The following is a 16,633-nucleotide window of genomic DNA, read 5'->3' as shown; positions in this document are numbered from 1 at the left end:
CAAGGCGTTTTACCAGTCTGTGTTAAATGTGTGACTGGCCACCAAATCAAACCTCTTATATTCTTTTTTTCTTTTCTACTTTGTTAAAGTATCTTCCATGGCATTTTTCCTGGGAGTCTCTCTCATCCATCTTTTAGGCATCTTACTTGGCTTTGCCTATTTTGTTCTCACCCTGGGCCATTCTGGGATTGTGCCCCTGTGGTAGCCGTGCACAGCAACTGTAGATGAACATCTTCTTATGGACTGTCACTGTCATCAATAGCCAGAGGGAACCATAGAGCGGTGGATGAGGACAGTGGTGGGGACACTGGTGGGGATGCTGAAAGACTCATGATGGGAATGGCTGTTGGCTATGTCACTCACGGGGTCATGACAACACCTTCTAAGCCATAGTTTCCTTACATGCAGTACTGATGTTAATAGTGCCTGCCTGAATTGGCTTGATTCACCCTCTGAGTCCTAGAAAAGAGATCATATGATCAATCCCAGCCATCTCATCAGACTCCCAGTTACTAAGGCAACTAGTTTCCACAATCACCCCTCAAATACAGGGACTGAAATCCAGGCCCTGACTTCCGAGAGTAAGGAGGCCTTGGATGGGGTCCTGAACTGGGACAGACCCAGGTATATAGGATGACTCCTAAGTTGCAGTTCTCTGTTTTTCAGGCCACACCTTGCAAGAAACGACCATATATGAAAACCGAGGCAGAGAACATTAGGCAGGAACTGGAAGCAGGTGAGAGACCTTGGTCTTCCAGAGTGTGAGCAGGGACAACTTCCTGTGCTGAGCTGCTCACACCTCTAGCCTGCTGTTTGAACCCAAAGGCAGTTTCCAAGGAGAGATGCTGGAGGAAAAGAGGCAGGGACCCAAAGTAGGTCAAATGCTGTGTTCCTGTGCCTGGGAATGGCACATGTAGGAGTCAGGGAGGTTCCTGGACTGGGCTCCACAAGGCATCCGTGCTCTAGAAGGCCACTGAGAAAAGAGAACACTCTGTTCCCTGACCTTACTCTCATCTATGCATCTCAGATAAATGGTTATGATACTGCAAATCTAGCAGCAGGTGACACGAAGTCCTTGGCTTACCATCTGACTGATGTTAAGAGTAACAATAAGGAGGGTGATGGGTGTAGTGGTCCCACTTTCTGTCCATGGCCCACTAGAAAGAGCCTCCACTTTTTTCATCCTCACTGGCCCCACCAGACTCTGGAAGAGCTCGGCTGAATTGTACAGGCAGCTGCTACTGTTTTTTTCAAAGAAGTGCTGGTCCGAAGCCAGCAAGCACAGGCAACTGAAGAATGCTTACCTCATGGTTATTACTCCAGGAGGACAGGTAGGGGCTTCTGCTTTTCGGTTCCCAAGGCTTGTTGCATTTATGGGGCTGGTCCTCAACTTTGCCTTCACATTAGATTGGCCATGGGAGCTTTAGAAACCGTGGCCTTCTGAACAGCCCTCAAGATGCTAATGGGCTTGGGCATTAGGACGAGCATGAAAAGTGACAATGTCCAGAATGGCTCGTCTATGCCTTGGTAGAATGGGAGATGTCACCGCTGTCTTTCTGTCAGTCCTGGCAGGCCTCTAAGGCCCTGAAAGAGTCTGGAAGTGGTAGACAGGATGAACTATGAGTACACACTGGCTTCCTGTGCTCTGTGACTTTCCTCAGGTCTGTTCTTTGGAGAACTGACCTATATTGCTCTCATCTAAGACCTAAATTCTTTTTTTTTTTTTTTAAGATTTATTTATTTATTGTGTATACATTGTTCTGCATGCATGTCTGCCTGCAGGCCAGAAGAGGGCACCAGATCTCATTACAGATGGTTGTGAGCCACCATGTAGTTGCTGGGAATTGAACTCAGGACCTCTGGAAGAGCAGTCAGCACTCTTTTTTTAAATATTTTATTTATTTATTATGTATACAGTCTTCTGCCTGCGTGACAGCAGAGGGCACCAGATCTCATTCAAGGTGGTTGTGAGCCACCATGTGGTTGCTGGGAATTGAACTCAGGACCTCTAGAAGAACAGTCAGTGCTCTTAATCGCTGAGCCATCTCTCCAGCCCCTGAGGCCTAAATTCTATCTACTTGATCTGCCCCTCCCAGCTTGTTCTTGTCCTTTTTGCCCAGGAACTAGGTGACAGAACAGTCAGACAACAGGCATGGGTATGAGCTGGGTGTCCCACTTCTACCTCCAGAGTAAGCAGAATGACAATGGCTGTCAGATGCCCCACTGGTAGGTCTTCAAGTCCAAGACAAGCCAGGAGTCACTGAGATGCTTTTGTGACCACGGAAATGGCAGGGTGCAAATGTCCCTTCCTTAGAGAGCCCCTAAAAAGACTTAGATGAGAGGATGATGAAAGCACTGACATTATTTTGAATTTTTTCTCCTTTACTTTTATAAATGTAATAGAACTCCTAAGATGCCCCCCCCAACTTTCTGAGGAACCATAGCAACACAATGAAACGTTGGGTATAATAGTCCCTGAGTTGTCTTTGCTGCTTAGGCTTATCTTTAGCTTAGTGACTTTCCTTAACTGGTTACAAAAACATCTGCATTTGTTGCCACATGTGGCCACTGATGACTTGGAGTCCTTAGCGTTGCAGACCTCTGTATTAGTTTTCTGTTGCTGTGACAAAATACTACGGCCAAGGCAACTAATAGAAGAGATTACCAGGGCTGTGGTTCCAGAGGCTGAGAGCCCATCATGGCAGGAGGCATGACAGCAGGAACAGGAAGCTAAGTGCTCACATCCTCAACCACGGTACCGAGCAGAGAGGCCACTGGAAGAAGGGTGAGGCTCTACATTCTCAAAGCCCACCCCCAGTGACACACTTCCCCCCCGGAGGCTACACTTCCTAAAATTCCTGTTTTAGGGTTTCTACTGCTGTGGTAAAACACCATGACCAAAAGCATGGGGAGGAAAGGATTTATTTCATCTTACAACTGTCAGGTCACACTCCATCACTGAAGGAAGTCAGGGCAGGAGCTCAAGGCAGGAACCTGGAGGCAGGAACAAAGTAAACGCCGTGGAGAAACAGCGATTGCTGGCTTGCCCCTCACGGCTTGCTCAATCTGCTTTCTTACAACCTAGGACCACATGCACAGGGTTGGCACCACCCACAGTAGGCTGGGCCTTCCCACGTCAATCATTAGTCAAGAAAGTGACATGACGGAGAGACTTGCCCCTATACCAATCTTAGGGAGATAGATTTTCAATTGAAGAGTCCCTCCCAAATGTCTCTAGCTTGTGCCAAGTTGGCAAGAAACTAACCAACACACCTCTCCAAGGAGTGCCAATTGGAAACCAAGTGTTTTAATGCCTGAGTCTATGGGGGACATATTTTCATTTGAACCTTCACAAACTCAATGACTAACATATATGCTATTTTAAAATTGAGTATATATTAATATAGTAATATTGGTGAAAATTAATGAATCTCAGGCAACATTTTCATACATGAGTATAACATACTTTGATCATTATCTACCCACAAATCACTCTTTCTCATCCCTCCTCCCTGAACAGAGAAGTTCTCTAGAGATCTATTTGTTTATTTTTTGTGACTGTGTTAGTGAGTATATGCACACAGGAGCCCAGAAGAGGACATGAGTATGCTCCTCAATGGCTCTCTGCCTATTTTTTTGAGGTGGGGTTTTTCCCTGAGCTTGGGGTTCTGTCCCAGCTAGGCTGGAAGCCCCAGCAATCCTCCTGTCTGCCCCTATCAGAACTGGGCATGTATGTGTGTTCCAGACATCAGCTTACATGCTAGGATCTGACTTCCGGTCTTCATGTTATCCAGCAAGTGCTCCAGGCAAGAAGAGGACTGACTCAAGATTAAATCGTGAAAGCTTTTAAAAACAAAAACACAATCAAAAGCAATGCTAAAAATACAATCAAAAGGAGACGTGAGGTTAAAAATTAATGAATACTTGAACTATTCCCGCCTCTAACATTAGAGCCCTAGCAAGTGAGTGTTGAGGTCTGTTAGAGCCCCCACTGTGGAGCACACAGCTGGTCTGAGCTGGTCCAGTCTCACTTCAGTGAAACATTCAATGAAGCTCTGCGAGCTTCTGCTGGTCCCAGGACCTAGGCGGCCTCTCGGGCGGCAGTTTCCCCACTCACTTCAGAGGCTCACCATTTTGTGCACCCAGGCGAAGCGAAGGTCCAAGCCTAGGAATGTCCGCTGAGACCCTCCCAGAGTTAGGGAAGTAAGCAGCTACTCGTAAGTGTCCTGGAGCGAAAATACTAAGGGAACTCAACACGCTGGACTCAGTATCTTCAGTTCGCACCCAGCAACGAGCTGTTCTGAGGGAGAGGAGAAACCAGGGAAACTGGGCAATTCTCAGCACCTGTGTTCAGAGTCCCTTGTCCCTGAAAGCAAAGCCTGGTGACAGAGAGGCAATTCCAGAAGCCAGGAGCTCAGATGGTACTTGTCCCAGAGCTCAGAGCCACTGAACACGGTAGCGCAGACTTCCAGCAGATCTGTGAGGGATCCCCCTCCCTTGCCACAACCTCCTCCCTGGCCCCTCCACCCTGACACTGCAGTAGAATTGCCAAGGCGCCTGGGTGGCAACTGTTCCCTGTGTTTGGTCTCAGGAGTAGCCCCGTCTGGGCCAGGAGAGATGGCTCGGCAGTTAAGACCAGAGTTCATTTCCTGGCACTCATGACTGGGCTCACAACCCTCTGTACCCCCAGCTCCAGAGATTCTGACATCCTCTGCTAGGCTCGGTGGGAGCAAATACACACGGACACAAACATATACACTTAAATTTAAAAAGATAGAATTTTACTTTTAAGTCTCAAACAATTGGCCCTTCTCTGGAGATGATGACTAGCCGTGGAGAAGACACTGTCACACAGCACCACCACGTGGTTTAAGGTTTACAGTAACTGCAGGCAAACCCTTCAGCTAGAACCGCCACTCTGTTGGCACCATGCTGCTGGGTTACCTTCTGGCTGGGGCCTCGGCTTCCCCTTCCTGCTGGGGGTTGGAACATTGGGACTGGGTCCTAGTTTTCCATTTCTTGGTGACTTCCAGCTGCCTTGTCACCTCTTTCTTGATCCCCAATATCCTTTTTCTTATTCTCCCTTTGGAGTATAATCCTTGTTGCCCTCACTGTCCTCACTCACAGGGCCACACAGGACATGTCTAACCCACCATCTCACCCTTCACAGGGCCACGCAGAAGTACCATTCAGTGGCACCCTTTCCTAGATGCTTGATAGAATTCACAAGAAAAAAAAAATCACCTCAAACTGGAAGTTTTCTTTGTCAGAAATTTTTAAATTATAAACTCATCCTAAATTCATATCAACCTGCAGAGATTCCCTATTTCTTTTGGAGTTGGTTTTGGCAATATGTACTTTTCAAGAATTGCATCCATTTCACCTAGTTTATTGATGAATTTTTGGCAAAGGCTGTTCATACTTTCCTTTTCCTGAGTTGAGGATCTATAACAATATCTCTTCTTTATCATAGCAGTTTGGTTTTCATTCTCTTTCTTTTCTCTTTCTCTCCTCTCTCTCTCTCTCTCTCTCTCTCTCTCTCTCTCTCTCTTTCTTTCTTTCAAGATAGGGTCTCGACATAACCCTGGCTGTCTTGAAATTCACTGTGTAGCCTAGGCTGGCCTTGACCTCACAGAAATCTGCCTGCCTGGAAATCAAACCCAAGTCCCCCGGAAGAGCAGCCGGCGCTCTCATCTGCTGAGCCGTCTCTCAGCCCTTCTTTCTTTCTTTTGATTTCAGTATGCTCATTACTTTCTTAGTTTGCACATAAATTGCTTTTCTTCCTCTGGTCTGTTAAGACAGAATCTTAGATTTTTAAAAAAAAATTTTATTATTACTTTAATTGTAAATAGCTTGCTTCACATGTCAATCCCAGTTCCCTCTCCCTCCCCTCCTCCCTCACCCCCTACCACCACCCCCAGCCTCCCACCCTATCCCCACTTCCTTCCACATAGGGGATATCTAGAGTCTGTCATTTCACTCAGGGCAGGGTCCAGGCACTCCCCTAAGAGTCCAGGCTGAGAGAGCATCCCTCTTTGTGTTATGGACACATGAAGTCCGTTTGTATGCCAGGGATAAACACTGATCTACTGCCCAGGGCCCCATAGGTTGCCCAGGTTTCTTCACTGACTCTCACACTCAGGGGGTCTGGATCAGTCCCATGCTGGCCTCCTAGATGACGGTCTGGGGTCCAAGAGCTCCCCCTTGTTCAGATCAGCTGTCTCTGCTGGTTTTGCCAACCCATTCTTTGCCAATTTGCTCATCGCTCCTCTCTCTTTGTCACTGGGTTCCATGGGTTTAGTTCAGTGTTTAACTGTGGGTGTTTGCCTCTGCTTCCATCAGTCACTGGATGAAGGTTCTAGGATGGCTATAGACATCAAATTCATTATCAGGAATGGACATTTAAGGTGGCCTCTCCACTATTGCTTAGCTTGCCAGTTGGTATCATCCCTTTAGATCACTATACGTCTCACTGGTGCCAGATCTGTCTTCTAACCTATGATTCCCTCTTCCCCCTATTCTACCCCCCACTCAACTTTCCTGTTCCCCCATGACTTACTCTTTCTTCCTCTTCTCCCCCTCTCTTCTTCCCAGCCCCCACTCCCTCCCCACCCCTCGCTGTGTTCCCAATCTGTTCAGGAGATCTTGCCTCATTCCTCTTCTCTGGGGTACCATGCATATCTCTCTTAGGTTCTTTCCTATTTCCCAGACTCTCTGTCAGTGGAAGTGCAGACTGGCACTATCCTGATCCATGTCTAAAATCTGTATATGAGTGAGTACATACCATGTTTGTCTTTTTGTGACTGGGTTACCTCACTCAGGATGGTTTCTTCTAGTGCCATCCATTTACCTGCAAACTTCAAGATTCCATTGTTTTTTTTTCTGCTGAGTAATACTCCATTGTGTGAATGTATCACATTTTCTCTATCCACTCTTCAGTTGAGGGGCATCTAGGTTGCTTCCTGGTTCTGGCTATTACAAATAATGCTGCTATGAACATAGTGGAGTAGATGTCCTTGTTGTATGAATTTGCATCTTTTGGATATATGCCTAAGAGTGGAATTGCTGGGTCTTGTGGTAGATTGATTCCCATTTTCCTGAGGAATCTCCATACTGGTTTCCAAAGTGGTTGTATGAGTTGGCACTACCACCAGCAGTGGAGGAGTGTTCCCTTCTCTCCACATCCTCTCCAGCATAAATTGTCTTCGGTGTTTTTGATTTTAGCCATTCTGACAGGAGTAAGATGGTATCTCAAAGGTGTTTTGATTTGCATTTCCCTGATGGCTAAGGATGTTGAGCACTTTCTTAAGTGTCTCTTGGCTATTTTAGCCTCCTCTATTGAGAATTCTTTATTTAGTTCTGTACCCCACCTTTTAATTGGATCCTTTGGTGTTTTGGAGACTTGCTTCTTGAGTTCTTTGTAAATTTTGGAGATCAGCCCTCTGTCAGATAAGGGGTTAGTGAATATCTTTTCCCATTCTGTGGGCTGCCTTTTTGTCTTGTTTACTGTGTCCTTTGCCTTACAGAAGCTTCTTAGTTTCAGGAGATCCCATTTGTTAATTGTCGATCTCGGTGTCTGTGCTACTGGTGTTATGTTCAGGAAGCAGTCTCCTGTACCAACTCGTTGAAGAGTATCTTCCACTTTCTCTTCTAAGAGTTTCAGTGTGGCTGGATTTATGTTGAGATCTTTGATCCATTTGGACTTAAGTTTTGTACAAGGCGATAAACCTGGATCTATCTGCAGTCTTTTACATGCCAATACCCAGTTATGCCAGCACCATTTGTTGAAGATGCTTTCTTTTTTCCATTGTATAGTTTTAGCTTCTTTGTCAAAAATCAAGTGTTCATAGGTGTGTGGGTTAAAATCGGCGTTTTTCAATTCGGTTCCATTGGTCTACCTGTCTATTTTTGTGCCAATACCAAGCTGTTTTCAGGACTATAGCTCTATAATAGAGCTTGAAGTCAGATATGGTGATGCCTCCTGAAGTTCCTTTATTGTATAGGGTTGTTTTGGCTACCCTGGGTCTTTTGTTTTTCCATATAAAGTTGATTATTGTTCTTTCAAGGTCTGTGAAGAACTGTTCCGGAATTTTGATAGGGATTGCATTGAATCTGTAGACTGCTTTTGGCGAGATTGCCATTTTTATTATGTTGATCCTACCAATCCAAGAGCATGGGAGATCTTTCCATTTTCTGGTATCCTCTTTGATTTCTTTCTTTAAAGACTCAAAGTTCTTGATATACAGGTCTTTCACTTCTTTGGTTAACATTATCCCCAGATATTTGATGTTGTTTATGGCTATTGTAAAGGGTGATGTTTCTCTGATTTCTTTCTCAGCCACTTTATTATCTGTATATAATAGGGCCACTGATTTTTTTTTAGTTTACCTTGTATCCTGCCACTTTGCTGAATGTGTTTATCTGCTCTAGGAGTTCCCTTGTGGAGTTTTTCAGGTCACTTATGTAAACTATCATATCACCTGCAAATAGTGAAAGCTTGACTTCTTCTTTTCCTATTTGTATCCCCTTGATCTCCTTTTGTTGTCTTATTGCTTTAGCTAGAACTTCAAGTACAATATTGAAGAAATATGGAGAGAGTGGACAGCCTTGTCTTGTTCCTGATTTTAGAGGAATCGCATTGAGTTTCTCTCCATTTAGTTTGATGTTAACTGTTGGTTTACTGTATATTGCTTTTATTATGTTCAGGAATGTTCCTGTTATCCCTGGTCTCTCTAGGACCTTAATCATGAAGGGGTGCTGGATTTTGTCAAAGGCTTTTTCAGCATCTAGTGAGATGATCATGTGGCTTTTCTTTCACAATTTGTTTATATGGTGGATTACATTGATAGATTTTCTAATGTTGAACCATCCCTGCATTCCTGGGATGAAGCCTACTTGATCATGGTGGATGATTTTTCTGATGTGTTCTTGAATCCGATTTGCTAGTATTTTATTGAGTATTTTTGCATCGATGTTCATGAGAGAAATTGGTCTATAGTTCTTTTTCTTAGTTGTGTCCTTGTGTGGCTTGGGTACCAAGGTAATTGTAGCCTCGTAAAAAGAGTTTGGCAGTGAGCCTCCTGCTTCTATTGTGTGGAATACTTTGAGGAGTATTGGAATTAGCTCTTCTTTGAATTTCTGGTAGAATTCTGCACTGAAGCCATCTGGGTCTGGGCTTTTTTGGTTGGGAGACTTTTGATGACTGCTTCTATTTCATTAAGGGTTATAGGTCTGTTTAGATTGTTTATCTGTTCTTGATTTAGTTTTGGCAAGTGATATCTATCCAGGAAATTGTTCATTTCCTTTAAATTTTCAAATTTTGTGGAGTACAGATTTTCAAAGTATGTCCTGATGATTCTCTGGATTTCCTCAGTGTCCGTTGTTATGTCCCCCTTTTCATTTCTGATTTTGTTAATTAGCATGCTCTCTCTCTGTCTTTTGGTTAGTTTGGACAGAGGTTTGTCTATTTTGTTGATTTTCTCAAAGAACCAACTCTTTGTTTCATTGATTCTTCTCAGTGTTTTCCTGGTTTCTACTTGATTGATTTCAGCCCTCAGTTTGATTATTTCCTGGCGTCTGCTCCTCCTGGGTGAGCTTGCTTCTTTTTGTTCTAGAGCATTCAGCTGTGCTATTAATTCTCTAGTGTGACTGTTCTCCAGTTTCTTCATGTGGGCACTTAGTGCTATAAACTTTCCTCTCAGCACTGCTTTCAGGGTGTCCCATAAGTTTGGGTATGTTGTGTCTTCATTCTCATTGAATTCCAGGAAGTCTTTAATTTCTTCCTTTACCCAGGGATGGTGCAATTGTGCATTGTTCAATTTCCATGAGTTTGCAGGGTTTCTGCTATTTGTGTTATTGTTGAATTCTAATTTTAATGCATGGTGGTCTGATAAGATACAGGAGGTTATTCCAATTTTTTTTTGTATCTGTGGAGGTTTGCTATGTTTCCTATTATGTGGTCAATTTTAGAGAAGGTTCCATGTGGCACCAAGAAGAAGGTATATCCCTTTGTGTTTGGGTGGAATGTTATATAGATGTTTGTTAAACCCAGTTGGGTCATAACTTTTATTAGCTCTTTTGTTTCTTTGTTAAGTTTCTGTCTGGAGGTCCTGTCTAGGGGTGAGAGTGGAGTGTTGAAGTCTCCTACTACTAGTGTGTGAGATTTTATGTGCGACTTGAGCTTTAGTAATGTTTCTTTCACGAATGTGGATGCCTTTGTATTTGGGACATAGATGTTCAAAATTGAGATTTCATCTTGACGGACTTTTCCTTTGATGAATATGAAATGTCCTTCTTCATCTCTTTTGATTGATTTTAATTTGAAGTCTAGTGTGTTAGATATTAGGATTGCTACAACCACTTGTTTCTTGGGTCCATTTGATTGGAAAATCTTTTCCCAACCCTTTACTCTGAGGTAATGTCTGTCTTTGACATTGAGATGTGTTTCTTGTATGCAGCAGAAGGATAAGTTCTGTCTTCGTATCTATTCTACTAGTCTGTGTCTTCTTATAGGCAAGTTGAGATCATTGACATTGAGGGATATTAATGACCATTGATTGATGATTCTTGTTTGTGCTTGATTTATTGGTAGAACAGTTATTGTGTGTAGGTTCTCCTCCCTTTTTCTTTTGGTGCTTGGTAAAGTGGGATTGTCTATTGCCTGTGTCTTTGTGAGTGTAGTTATCTTTGTTGGGTCTAGGTTTTCCTTCCAGCACTTTATGTAGAGTTGGATTCATGGATACATATTGTTTAAATCTGGCTTTGTCCTGGAATATTTTGTTTTCTCCATCTATGGCAATTGAAAGCTTTGCTGGATATAGTAGTCTGGGCTGGCATCCTTGTTCCCTTAGTGTTTGTAGGACATCCGTCCAGGATCTTCTGGCTTTCATAGTTTCCATTGAGAAGTCAGGTGTAATTAGGATAGGTCTGCCTTTATATGGTACTTGGCCTTTTTCTTTAGCTGCTCTTAATATTTTCTCTTTATTCTGTAAGTTTGATATTTTGATTATTATATGGCGAGTTGACTTCTTTTTCTGGTCCAGCCTATTTGGTGTTCTGTAAGATTCTTGTATTTTCATAGGCATATCCTTCTTTAGGTTAGGGAAGTTTTCTTCTATGATTTTGTTGAATATGTTTTCTGTACCTTTGAGCTGTATTTCTTCACCTTCTTCTATACCTATTATTCTCAGGTTTGGCTTCTTCATGGTATCCCATATTTCCTGGATATTTTGTGTTAGGGATTTGTTGGTTTCGAGATTTTCTTTGGTTGACGACTGTATATCCTCTAATGAGCCTTCAACACCTGAGATTCTCTCTTCTATCTCTTGTATTCTATTGGTGATACTTGCATCTGTAGTTCCTGATCGTTTACCCAGCTTTTCTATTTCCAGCATCCCCTCGTTCTGTGTTTACTTTATTATTTCTATTTCAGCTTTCAATCCTTCAACTGTTTGACTTGTTTCCTTCATTTGTTTGGTTGTTTTTTCTTGGTACTCTTTAGATTCTTTGAGAGATTTGTTCATTTCTTGAATTTTTTGGTTCGCCTTTTCCCCCATTTCATGGATTTTTTTGTTTGTTTTTTTCTTCTGTTTCTTTAAGGGATTTCCTCGTTTCCTCTTTGACGGTCTCTATCATCTTCATAAAATAATTTTTAAAGTCTGTCTCCTCTGCTTCGTCTATGTAGTGCTTTTCAGGTCTTGCTGGCATTGGGTCTCTAGATTCTGGTGGAGTCATGTTGGTCTTTCTATTACTGAGTGAGCTCTTATTCTGTCTTCTTCCCATCTCTTCCCAGTGGGAGCAGGTGGGGTCTTTCTGTCTCCACTGGTCTCCTTCTTTCCTGAAGCTGAAGCTGGGGATGCTGAAGCTAAAGTTGGGGTCACCAGGGGTTGGGGTCTGGAAGGACTGATGTCTTTCCTGTGTGGGCGGGTCCTCTAGATGCCAGGAGCTGGCCCCCCTGAAGATTGAGGGGATGGGTGTTGGGCAGGGGACAGGGAGTGGCCCCAGGGAGACCCAAGTTCACCTGAAGCTGGGGTCACTGGAGGTTGGGGCCTGGAAGGGCTGATGCCTTTCCTGTGTGGACAGGTCCTCTGGATGCCAGGAGTGGGCCCCCAGAAGATTCAATTTTCTTTTTAATTTGGAGACTTCTTCTCACCTAGTTAGCTGTGTGTGTTCTCAGGGACTCTGCACACATGAATTCCACCAAGTGTGAACCAAATATATTTTGAAAAATTAGTGCTATATCAGCATGTGCAGATTTCTTTTCTTACCATTCCTTCAATGGTATGAGAACAACTTATGTGACATTATGCTGTGTATTAAGCATTATAGTAACCTAAAAATAAGTTACAAAAGAGGATGGGTAGGGTCATATACAAATGGGACACATTTTGCACATGGGACTTGCCCATCTGAAAGATTTTGACATTCACAACAAAGGACCTGGAGTCAACCTCCCACATTGCCAAGGGATGACTGTCCCTGCATTGGAGGTTATAAAGCTGTGACCAACGTTTTGACAAACCATTTTTTTCAGTTTTCATCTAGTTCAAAATATTATTGTCTTGTGATTTCTTTCTTGGTCCAGAGATGATTTAGAGGTGTGCTACATAATTTCAACATATGTGGAGTTTCTTTCCACATATCTTTATTATTAATTTAATGTTTAATATTTAATTTCATTCTGATCATAGAACATTTATAATTTTAAGCCTTTAAACATTATTTGAGGTCTTCTGGTTCCAGGTAAGATGAAATAACACCATCACCTTCACCTGACAACAATAATAAAAGGTAGTTGGAACATATGCATCAATTCCTTGAAGACTTTGAGAAATAAATTTCAATAAGGTCACTGAAGGAAAAAACCATCAGAGTGTTGTATGTGGTGGTGCACATCTTTAATCCCAGCACTGGGGAGGCAGAGGCAGGTGGCTCTCTGTGAATTCAAGACCAGCCTAGTTTGCATTGTGAGCTCCAGGTCAGCCAGGGCTACATAGTGAAAACTTATTTAAACAAACAAACAAAAACCTACCAGAATTTGTCAGTGCATTGATACATGAGGCCCCAATCCCTTCATTTATCCAGACAAACAGACTGATGTCCTCTAGTCTGAGTGTCACACAATCCCAACCCCAGAAATCAGCACACGGCATGTTCAGAGAGGGTTCCTGGGGATGCCAGCTAGCGCTCATGCCAGGACTCTAAGTAGGAACTTCTAACAGCCCTAAGAAATGTGGAAATAATATGGCTCCCATGACTTTTCTTGTACTGAAGCCCACATGTGTCTCAGAAGGACAGTAGTGACCCAGCTGGGGCCAACACAGGCAGAACTCAGGAAGTTCCAACAGAACAAGGAAACCGTTGATCATGCTTCTGTCTTCTCTCCACTTAGGCTCAAGTTTCTGACTAGGGGACAAAAGGAGAACCACAGGGGATCAGGAGAACATGTGCTGTGGAATGTTGAACCCTAATCTTGTTTAAAGACTCCAGGACAACCATGGGAGCCCAGCATGCAATGAGCTAATCCTCTGCAAACTGAGCACTGAACCAACAGAAGAAAGACTACCAAGCTGCTATCTCAGACCTACCACTGGGTGGCAAACAACTAAAGCAAAGGATGAAAACGCCTAAAGCAGGGGGTTATTAGAATAAAAGCAGGGGTATTAGGATAAAAGCAGGGGTATTAGGATAAAGCAGGGGTATTAGGATAAAGCAGGGGTATTAGGATAAAGCAGGGGTATTAGGATATGCCTAAGTGACAAGTGCTCCATCAGCTGTCCTGGCACATAGATTTCTCATGCCACATACAGATTCAACTCTATGGTGTTGCAGGGAAAGTTCCTTGAATTGTGTCTTGAAATGTTTGGGTTTTGCTTCAATGTCTATAGTTTCCACTGTCTTTCCTGCACAGATCACATCTACACGTGGCACATGCTTAAGCTCTTTTGTAAGTCTCATATGTATTGCGTTTACGTTTTCTTACTGCTAGCCTTTGGGTTTTGTTTTGCCTTGCTTTTGAGTGTTTAAGCGTATATGATGTACATGGATGGTTATACTCATGTTCATATGTTTGTGGGTGTGCACATACGTGTACATGCATGTGGAGGTAAAAAACTAGCATCACGTGTTTTCCTGGATCACTGCCCGTTGGGTTCACCAACTCACCTAATTTAGCTCTCCAGCTTGCCTTGGGGATCCCACCTTTGCCTCCTGAGCACTGGAGGCCACTATGCCCAACAGCTTTTGTGGTGTTCTGGTGTTCTGAACTCCAGTCCTGATCCTTGAGTGGCAAGTTCTTTCCCCACCGAGCTGTTCCCCTCGCCTTCCCTCCTTTCACGATGTCTTCCACGGGGAGCACCCTTCGCACTTCCAATTTCATTTCAATTTTTCTAATGTCCAAGAATTTTCCCTGTTTCTTTCTGAAATTTAGTTCCCTCCTCATCTGCTCATGTCCCAAATCTCCTCATGAGCTCTTAACTTTCTGCCTTACCACTTTCTCCTTCATCAGATAATTCTCTAATTAATTTTAAAATTCATGCCAAACGTTTAATCACACTTTTAAATTGCCCCACAACAAATGAATGTCCTGGCAAATGTACTTCTTCCATTGGCAATGTCTCCTGCTGTTTGCCACAGTTGCTTTTTAAACTTTGGCGTATATTGTCAGGCTTAGTTACTCGGGCTTGTCACCAAATGGGGAGATATTCCTGGGCCAATGATTAGCATACTTGCCATGCTGGCGTCACAAAACCGAAGCTTCCCCCTTCAGCTGTGAAGAACTGGCCTGCTTTCTCTAAATAAGGCTCAGCTGGGAGACTCTCCGTTAGACAGCAGGGAGCTGGAGTCCCCTAGCTCTGCTCCTGAGGTTCCTGACACCTCTCTCCCCCCCAAGAGCCCGGTAGAACTTCTCAACTTCAGGGAATGGTTGGGTGTTTTCAGAAGAGTACTTCTGTGTTTTAACCTTTGCATCTAAGTGCTGATTCAGTTGACTTGGTGTCCACTCATTACACTAAGACCCCCAAACAAGAAGTGTCTTTAATGCTTTAGTGGAACTTGTTTTAAGGCACCAGAATAAACATATAAAACCCGTCAGAGAACCCCAGTCTAGAAAATATGTCTCATTGTGTCACTGCATTGCCTCTTAGGGTGTCATCATTCTTTGAAGCTGGGGACTCGAAGGAAAAGCAATGAAGATACTGTAGGTACTGAGACATGCTGTATATACACGCCTGCGTGTTGTGCATGTGTGTGTGTGGGAGGCGTGTGGAGTGTGTGTGTGAGAGTGTATGTGTATGTGTGGTGTGTGTGATATGTATGTGATATGTGTGGTATTTGTGTGTGTGATGTATATAGTATGTATATATGTAAGGGTGTGTGTATTGTGAGTGTATGTGGAGGTGCGGTATGTGTGTTTTGTGAGTGTGTGTGGTGTGTATGTGTGTATGGTATGTGTGTGTGGTGTGAGTGTATGTGGTGTGGTGTGTGTATGGTGTGAGTGTGTGGTGTGTGTATGGTATGTGTGTGTGATGTGTGTGGTATGTTTGTGGTGTGTGGGCGTGGTTTCTATGTATAAAGTATAAAGCAAGGGCACTGACCAAATCACATGGCACTCTAAAGTTTAACACTCTCAAGTGTAAAGGGATAGAAATTCCTGTGAAAACCTCGTCATAACTAGTACCAGCCACCAGGCTCCAGTCTCCAAAGTTTTCTGAAGAAGTCGTGATCGGGGCTGTGACTGTCTTTTCAAATGTGTATGTGTGCTGGCTTTTGCCTGTAAGCATGTCTGGGAGGGCGGAGTCACCAGAGACTAGGGTTACAGAAGGTTGTGAGTCACATGTGGGTGCTGGAGACGAGCCTGGGTCCTCTGGACAAGCAGCCAGTTCTCTTAACCACCGAGCCATCTCTCCAGCCCCTGTGACTATCTCTGATGCCGTGAAAGTCTAGTCACACTAGTTGTCACACCTTTGAACTCCTTGAAGAAAAAGGACTCCTTCTTTTCTTTATTTCTTAAAAACTTAAACTGGGTTTTTACCGGACGTTGGTGGTGCATGCCTTTAATCCCAGCACTAGGGAGGCAGAGGCTGGTGGATTTCTGTGAGTTCGAGGCCAGCCTGGTCTACAGAGTGAGTTCCGGACAGCCTCCAAAACAGTACAGAGAAACCCTGTCTCAAAAAAAACTTAAACTGGGTTTTTAGCTGCATTTTCTATAAGACTGATTTTCATTCTGTATCAGAAATGACCGTTCCTCAAACGCCAGGGTTTAAATGTGGGCCTTTCATCTTCCCACAAAGCAGGTATTGTTTACACATTACTATTAATATAGAGGGTATTGTTTACACATTACTATTAATATAGAGGGTATGTTGGAATAGAACATTTTTTCCCATGAAAAACTCAAGGTATAGGTCAGTGGGAAATTTTTTTTTTTGGTTTTTACGAGACAAGGTTTCTCTGTATTGTTTTGGAGGCTATTGGTCCAGCCCGGCCTCGAACTCACAGAGATCCGCCTGCCTCTGCCTCTCGAATGCTGGGATTAAAGGCGTGCGCCACCACCGCCCGGCTGGGGAATAATTTTAATCAAAGAATATTACATTTTCTTCCTACACATCCCACTTTGTATTAGAAAATGACATTG

This window comes from Mesocricetus auratus, unplaced genomic scaffold (genome assembly GCF_017639785.1).
Source record: "Mesocricetus auratus isolate SY011 unplaced genomic scaffold, BCM_Maur_2.0 Super-Scaffold_100007, whole genome shotgun sequence".
Lineage (NCBI taxonomy): Eukaryota > Metazoa > Chordata > Mammalia > Rodentia > Cricetidae > Mesocricetus > Mesocricetus auratus.
The sequence above is the reverse complement of the archived record's forward strand: the minus strand, read 5'-3'. Positions refer to the sequence as shown.